Source organism: Mycteria americana, chromosome 16, assembly GCF_035582795.1.
Source record: "Mycteria americana isolate JAX WOST 10 ecotype Jacksonville Zoo and Gardens chromosome 16, USCA_MyAme_1.0, whole genome shotgun sequence".
Lineage (NCBI taxonomy): Eukaryota > Metazoa > Chordata > Aves > Ciconiiformes > Ciconiidae > Mycteria > Mycteria americana.
In genome coordinates, this window is record NC_134380.1 from 11,781,818 (window position 1) to 11,787,817 (window position 6,000).

Here is a 6,000-nt window from a genome sequence, read left to right on the forward strand (position 1 = left end):
CTAGAAATTGAGAGGGAGGACCGCTGGAGGCTACAGCCCATTACTGGGTATTCAATAGCAACACTGTCAACAGGGACAAACAAGAGGAGATGGGGCTGGAGGTGGGGATAATTACAAGGACCAGAGGACCAGAGAGCTCAGGTCTCCCGCGACGCTAAAACTGATAATATATAACTGGCGAGGCTTACCAATGGCCCCGAGTCTTCCCCCCCGATACCATCACGTGCCATTCCGGTCACCGTCTTAGTTTGCTGGGTTTAAGTAAAACAAATGTGTTTTAATGATGCTGTTACTATCCAACAACGTCAGCGGTGCTGTACCCACGAAACCCTTTCTGAAGCAGTGCCGTGAGGGCTTACAGGGAAGAAAACGGGTGAGTCTGAGCTTTTGGGAGCTGCAAGGGGAATATAAATACCCCTGCTGCAACCATCTGCAGTGCGCTGGGGACTCTGGAGACAGGACTCGGTTCTCTCATGCAATGCAGAGCATATTAAAAATGGAAAAAATAGCCCAGTAATTTTTTAATTAAAAAAGGATAATAACATCTTGTGTTAAAATTTTAAAAAGCAATCCTCTACATTTAAAAATATACCTGTAAAATAATATGTGCCTTTTGGCTGTTTCCTATAATATGTAACTTTGGTCGCATGGCTCACATTAAGACACCAGAAAATGTTGTAAACTAGCATTTATAAGCTTGACATAGGAAATTTCTGTATTTTTCTTTTGAATTTATAATGACGGTCCAGGATTTGCTGAAAGATATGAAACTTTATTTGAGGTTTTGGAAATGGCATAATTTCTGAGCAAAACAGTCTTCTTTTGGTAAAAATTCCCATCTGTTAAAATTTTGACATTTTCTTCAGGCAAATCAGATTTTTTTTGCCTACAAATATGCAAATATTAAAAAAAAAAATTCTGGCTAAGAGCACCGTCACTAATACTTAAAAAATGCAATGTTATGAAATATTAACAGTTTAAGATAAAACTACTTAAAATGCATGGCAGCATAAACGCGCGCTCTCCGCCCGTCTCTGCAGAGCTGAGGAGCGCTGCCGTGGGGCCCTGGGTGGATTTAGCACTCGTGGCGAGGAAGTTTTGCTCTGAAAATGGACAAGAACATTAAAAGCAGGGAAGATACTAACACCACCCCAGGTAGTTAATAATTCGTACTGCCCAAGCATGTAGTCAGATGGAAACTGTGCTGTTTCCTCCGAGCTCCCATCTCTGAACAAAGGTCAAGCTCTAAAATTTGAGATGAAGTGGACTAATTAACTTATACGATGACGAGACAAGGGCTGATGCCCTTCATTCCTGAATAATCTAGGGATCTGGAAGCGTCCAAGCAGGTTCAATACCAGCCTGCGAGTCTGGTTTCAGCAGCTCGATCCCGAGCGCGGCTCTTTTACAAGCAGGCTGCAGGTGGCAATACGTTTATGTTCGTGTCTCGGAGCACGAGAGCGCTCCCCGAAATGCCGTGCCGGGATCAGCGCGGAGGATGTTGCTCTCGAAGAAGAAATACATCAGGAGGGAAATATGATAAGTGTAACCGCAGGGAACAGGTTAGGAAGAGATGAAATAGGTTTCCTTTCAGTGGGAATGGCTCATTTCTGAAGTCAGCCGCTGTGATTTTTCTGCTTTGCCCTCTCAGCCCGTGCCCGGCCGCTGGCCTTTGTGCGGTGCTGCGCGGGTTGTGTCGGGAGCCTGGCGAAGTCATCTGGAAGTGGAGCAGCGTCTCCTGAGATGGGCCAAGCTCTGGGACGCATCAGGGAATATCTTAGAAGTAGAAAGGATAACGTGAGGCATCTTTAATTCTCCTTCCCTGGGCTCGTTGTCATGTTGCTCTCCTGGGAGCTGCTCTCCTGCAGCTCCCCCTCCTTCCTTAAGGAAGACTAACCAGAGTAAAACTCAGATTTATTAAGTTATGATTTATAGCATCCCGAAGTGCATTATAGGGCCCTTACAGTGTCCCTCTAGCAATCCCACTTCTCTAGGTGCTATAGCAGGGTTTTACTCATAACTAAAGGCGTTTGTAAGGGGTTTTTTTGCACTGGGGTTTTGCTAATCCGCCCTGGTGCAGCGTATTTAATCCCGGGAGATGGAGGGTCACTGGGGGAGGCAGCCTGGCAGAACAGCCTGGGAACACGGGAGGGGAGAAACGTCATCCCTCTCTGCATGGAGAAATGCTTCCGAAAATGGAGCAGCTTTGCCAGGAGGGCAGGGAAAGCTGCGGGAAGGGCTCCGATATCGCACAGAAACTCAGGTCGTAGCAGGGAGCTCGCTTGTCTGAGCCATATGGGCTCTATCTCAAGATGCAAACCAAGAGGTTGTGTAAGGCTCGGGCTCCCCCCGTTCTTCAGCATCAGTCCCGCTGCCGGAGAAGGGAGTGGTGCTTTCTGCCGTTTTGTAATGGCTCTGAATCTTTAATCTCTATTAAGTGCCTCCTCTGGAAAACGGCCCTTATTTGCTATGCTGTGGGAACAGGACTACTATTAAATGGTCACAGAGAGTACTTGCTTTAAAATAATATTGCAGAGTGCTCACTGTGCTCTTGCTCAGTTACCCTAACAACAGGTTGATCGGCCCTGCATGATGCCACTATTAATTCGCCGAATGGAGCACACGCGAGAGCCGACCCCAAAAGGTACTTTCCGACGGGAAAGAATACCCTGTTTTACTGAGAAAGCAACGGTATTTTGATCACACCAGCCTTGACGAAACAGCCCGATGACACAAATTCGTCTGAATCAAGTTGCTGTGCCAGAGCTGTGCCTGTGGGACGTCATTGCACGTATAAATATTCATGACTGCAGCCACTGCACGTGGCCGACGCAGCGAGCAGCATCCTCGTGGCAGCTGGTGCCTGGCCAAGGAGATGCTACGGCCTCTCCCTGCCTTCCCCACCTCATCTTGCTCTTTTGTTTTGGCTTCCATCGCCCCTGAGTGACGCTCTCCCTCTGGTCCCCACCTCCGCCTGGCTCCCTCCTCCATCGTCGCCCCCTGCGAAGCCACCGAGCCAGCTCCCATATTTGTGGGTACGTTGATGGCAGGCGACGGGGACACGTCCAACTTAACCTTCTGCCCTCCTCCAGCTAAAGGCAGAGCTGCCCTGAGCCCTGCTGAGCACAGAACCCTGCTCGTTAGCGCAGGTTTAATGAGGGGCTGGGAGCCTGGGTCGTGCACGGGCAGGACACCCCAACAGCCTCCGACCTTCTTTTGGGAGTTTTCAAACTGCAGAACAGGTCGACGGGGTGATGACTGGGGAAACCAGCTACAGAGGGTCCGTAATTTTCTTGCAAGGTATTTCTGTTGTTCGTGCTGATACCGGGAGGATGGCGGGGGACAGACCGAGGGGTGAAGCTGGACCCACTCCCCGCATGGGTGCTGCCTCTCTGCTCCCATCCCCGTCCCAGCGAGCGGGTCTGCCTGCACCAAGCCCACGAGCAGGGCAAAAGGGCAAATTCAGCAATACCTTTGGCTTATCAGTGACGGAACAAATTGATACCAGACTTTTAAGAGGGTGGGGAAACGTCTCTCCATAAAAAGAATCTAAATTTACCATCGTGTTAACAATTCTGTAAGACTTTTTGGCAACTCCTAATGGAAATTTCAGGAGCAGATGGAAATATTTGGAAACGTATAGAACACATGAGCCTGCAACATCCATTTTTATTTTCTCATTGGGAGTGTGGAGTGGTTTCATGTTGCCTTTAAATTTTTTTTTTTTTCTCTCTTCTGGATACTAAGAAAAGCAAGAGGGGAAGCAGGCGATGGATATAGGCAGGAGGGGTTTTTTTAGTATTGCTCACTTGATTCCCCTGTGTGGTCTGTGATGGGATTCAAGAGAAATCAGCACTGGTGCAAGGTTACTGGGTCCCAGGTTATTTGGGAGCTGGGCAGGAATGGGAGGGTACCTGCTAGCCTGGCTCTGTGAGGTCCAATGAGTCAATTAACCTTTTCCGATGTAAATGGAGGTGGATAACCTGTATCTACCTCCCAGGCAGCATGTGAGGTTTAATTAATGAATGTAAAAAGGCCTCAGGGATTCTTTGATGGAAGATAATGTCAAAGTATGCAGAATGGTTTTTACTACCCCTGATGGGCAATGCCCAAGGTCACAGCCTCCCTCGGAGAGGGAAATCCACGGAGAACACTGAAACGGTGGATCAAATGTTTCCAGTCCCCGTTGCCCACAGAGCAAGAAAAGCTTTTGCTTTTTAGGTCCTATAACCCATCCTAGAGCATGAAATTTGGTGCAATAGGACAGGAATCAATAACAGTAATAGACACTCTTATATACAAAAGCTGGGAAAAAAATAATAGCTCTCAGTTACCACGTTTCTGGACCACTGCTGATCAGTAATGAGCAGGAATGAAGGAATACGCCGTATTTTTCCGTCTCCCCAAATGGCTTAGCAGAGCGAGGGCCAATGCACTGGCTTCACTGCTGTTCTGCTCTGGTAGATCAGACGCAGCAGTTTTTTATGTGGGGAACTCATTTGGCAACTGAGGCATTTTCCAAGGTGTTTACATTGTCCCGCTTCCACCAGATCTCAGCAGCTCTTGGAATATCCATACCTAAAGCCTTTAATTAGAAGAGAGACTTCTGGGGCTGGTGGTCGCAGCATTTATTGTGCTTGGAAGATGGCTGATCTATTATAGCAACAGCAAACTAACCCAGCGCCAGCAGCAGTTCCGACAGTTATCACATCCATGGCTAGATGCACTTCACGATAGCGCAGGCTTTGGAAAACGAGCGCACGTTTTCCTTGAAGCCCCGGGAAACGAACCTGGGTGATGACAGAGTGACTTCTCTCGCAACCACTTGAGCAGCTAACGGAGAAAAATGAGTCGCAAATCCCTCACTGTCTCTATATGTTGACAGTAGCACGTACGGCTTCTTCCGTCTCACGGTACTGAATCAGACTATGGGATGGTTGAGAAATTGCTGCCTTTTCTGATGGGCACCGTGGTCATCCCCTGAAAGCAAACACCCTGCGGTGACAGGGAGCAGCTTCGTGGCATCGCGCAGGTAATTCAGCGGCCTGCCGTGGCGGAGGGCAGCCGTCCCCGCTGCCCTGCGCCCCTCACCTCTCCCTCTAACGCGGATAAATGACCCAGGGACAGCACTCAGCCCTTCCCCTCCCTGCTTTCGCCGCACAAACTCTTTTTCCATAGCGGGATTAATGCAAGGGAATTGGGTTAAATTTTCTCCTACGTTGGCTGCGATACAGGACCACGTCTGCCCAGACCTGCAGAAGTCGTTCAGGTCCTAAATCCTCTTAGTCCTGTCACTTCCTAGTGATTTCGGTGGCAAAGAGACATTGCCTGGAGAGCTTTGCAGGGTCGTGTTCGTGCCCGGTGCTCTGGAGCTGCCGCCATCCTTGCTGCGGGAGGGTGTCGCTGGTTTGGTCCTGGCTCCTTCGCCTTTGCCCAGAGGCAGCGGGTGCGGAGCCACAGCATCTTCAGGTTGTAACTTCTCCCTGGAAATGCTCCCCTGGGTGCCCTGTAAAACACAAAAAAAGCGTTTGGAGTGATTAACTGTGGGCTCTTCCTCCCTAATTGCAATGTGATCCCATGTGTGACATGGAAGCTGTTACGATAATTCCTTTTTTTATTGACTAGTAGTGAATAATTGTATTATAATCCCTCTGTCCCTGATAAATATGCATAACACGCAGCTGCTTCAAGGCAGGTTTAAACCACATGCTCACACAACTTTACCAGATGCAGTGTACTTCTATTCATCCCAAATCAGAAGAAAAACCAAACAAACAAATTCCAAACTGTTTTATTCAAAGCAATCATCAAATATAAAGACCCGACAACTGAAATGAAAAAGCTTCTATGAGTTGTGAATAATATGTCCATGAAACCACTTGATTATAAACATATTTTAAAAATCTCTATTTTGTTTGCAAACCACTTTTTATCTCTAAAACGCCTGAAGTGAAACCACCTGAAGACAAATCTGAAAGCAACCCAAATTTATTTTATTCA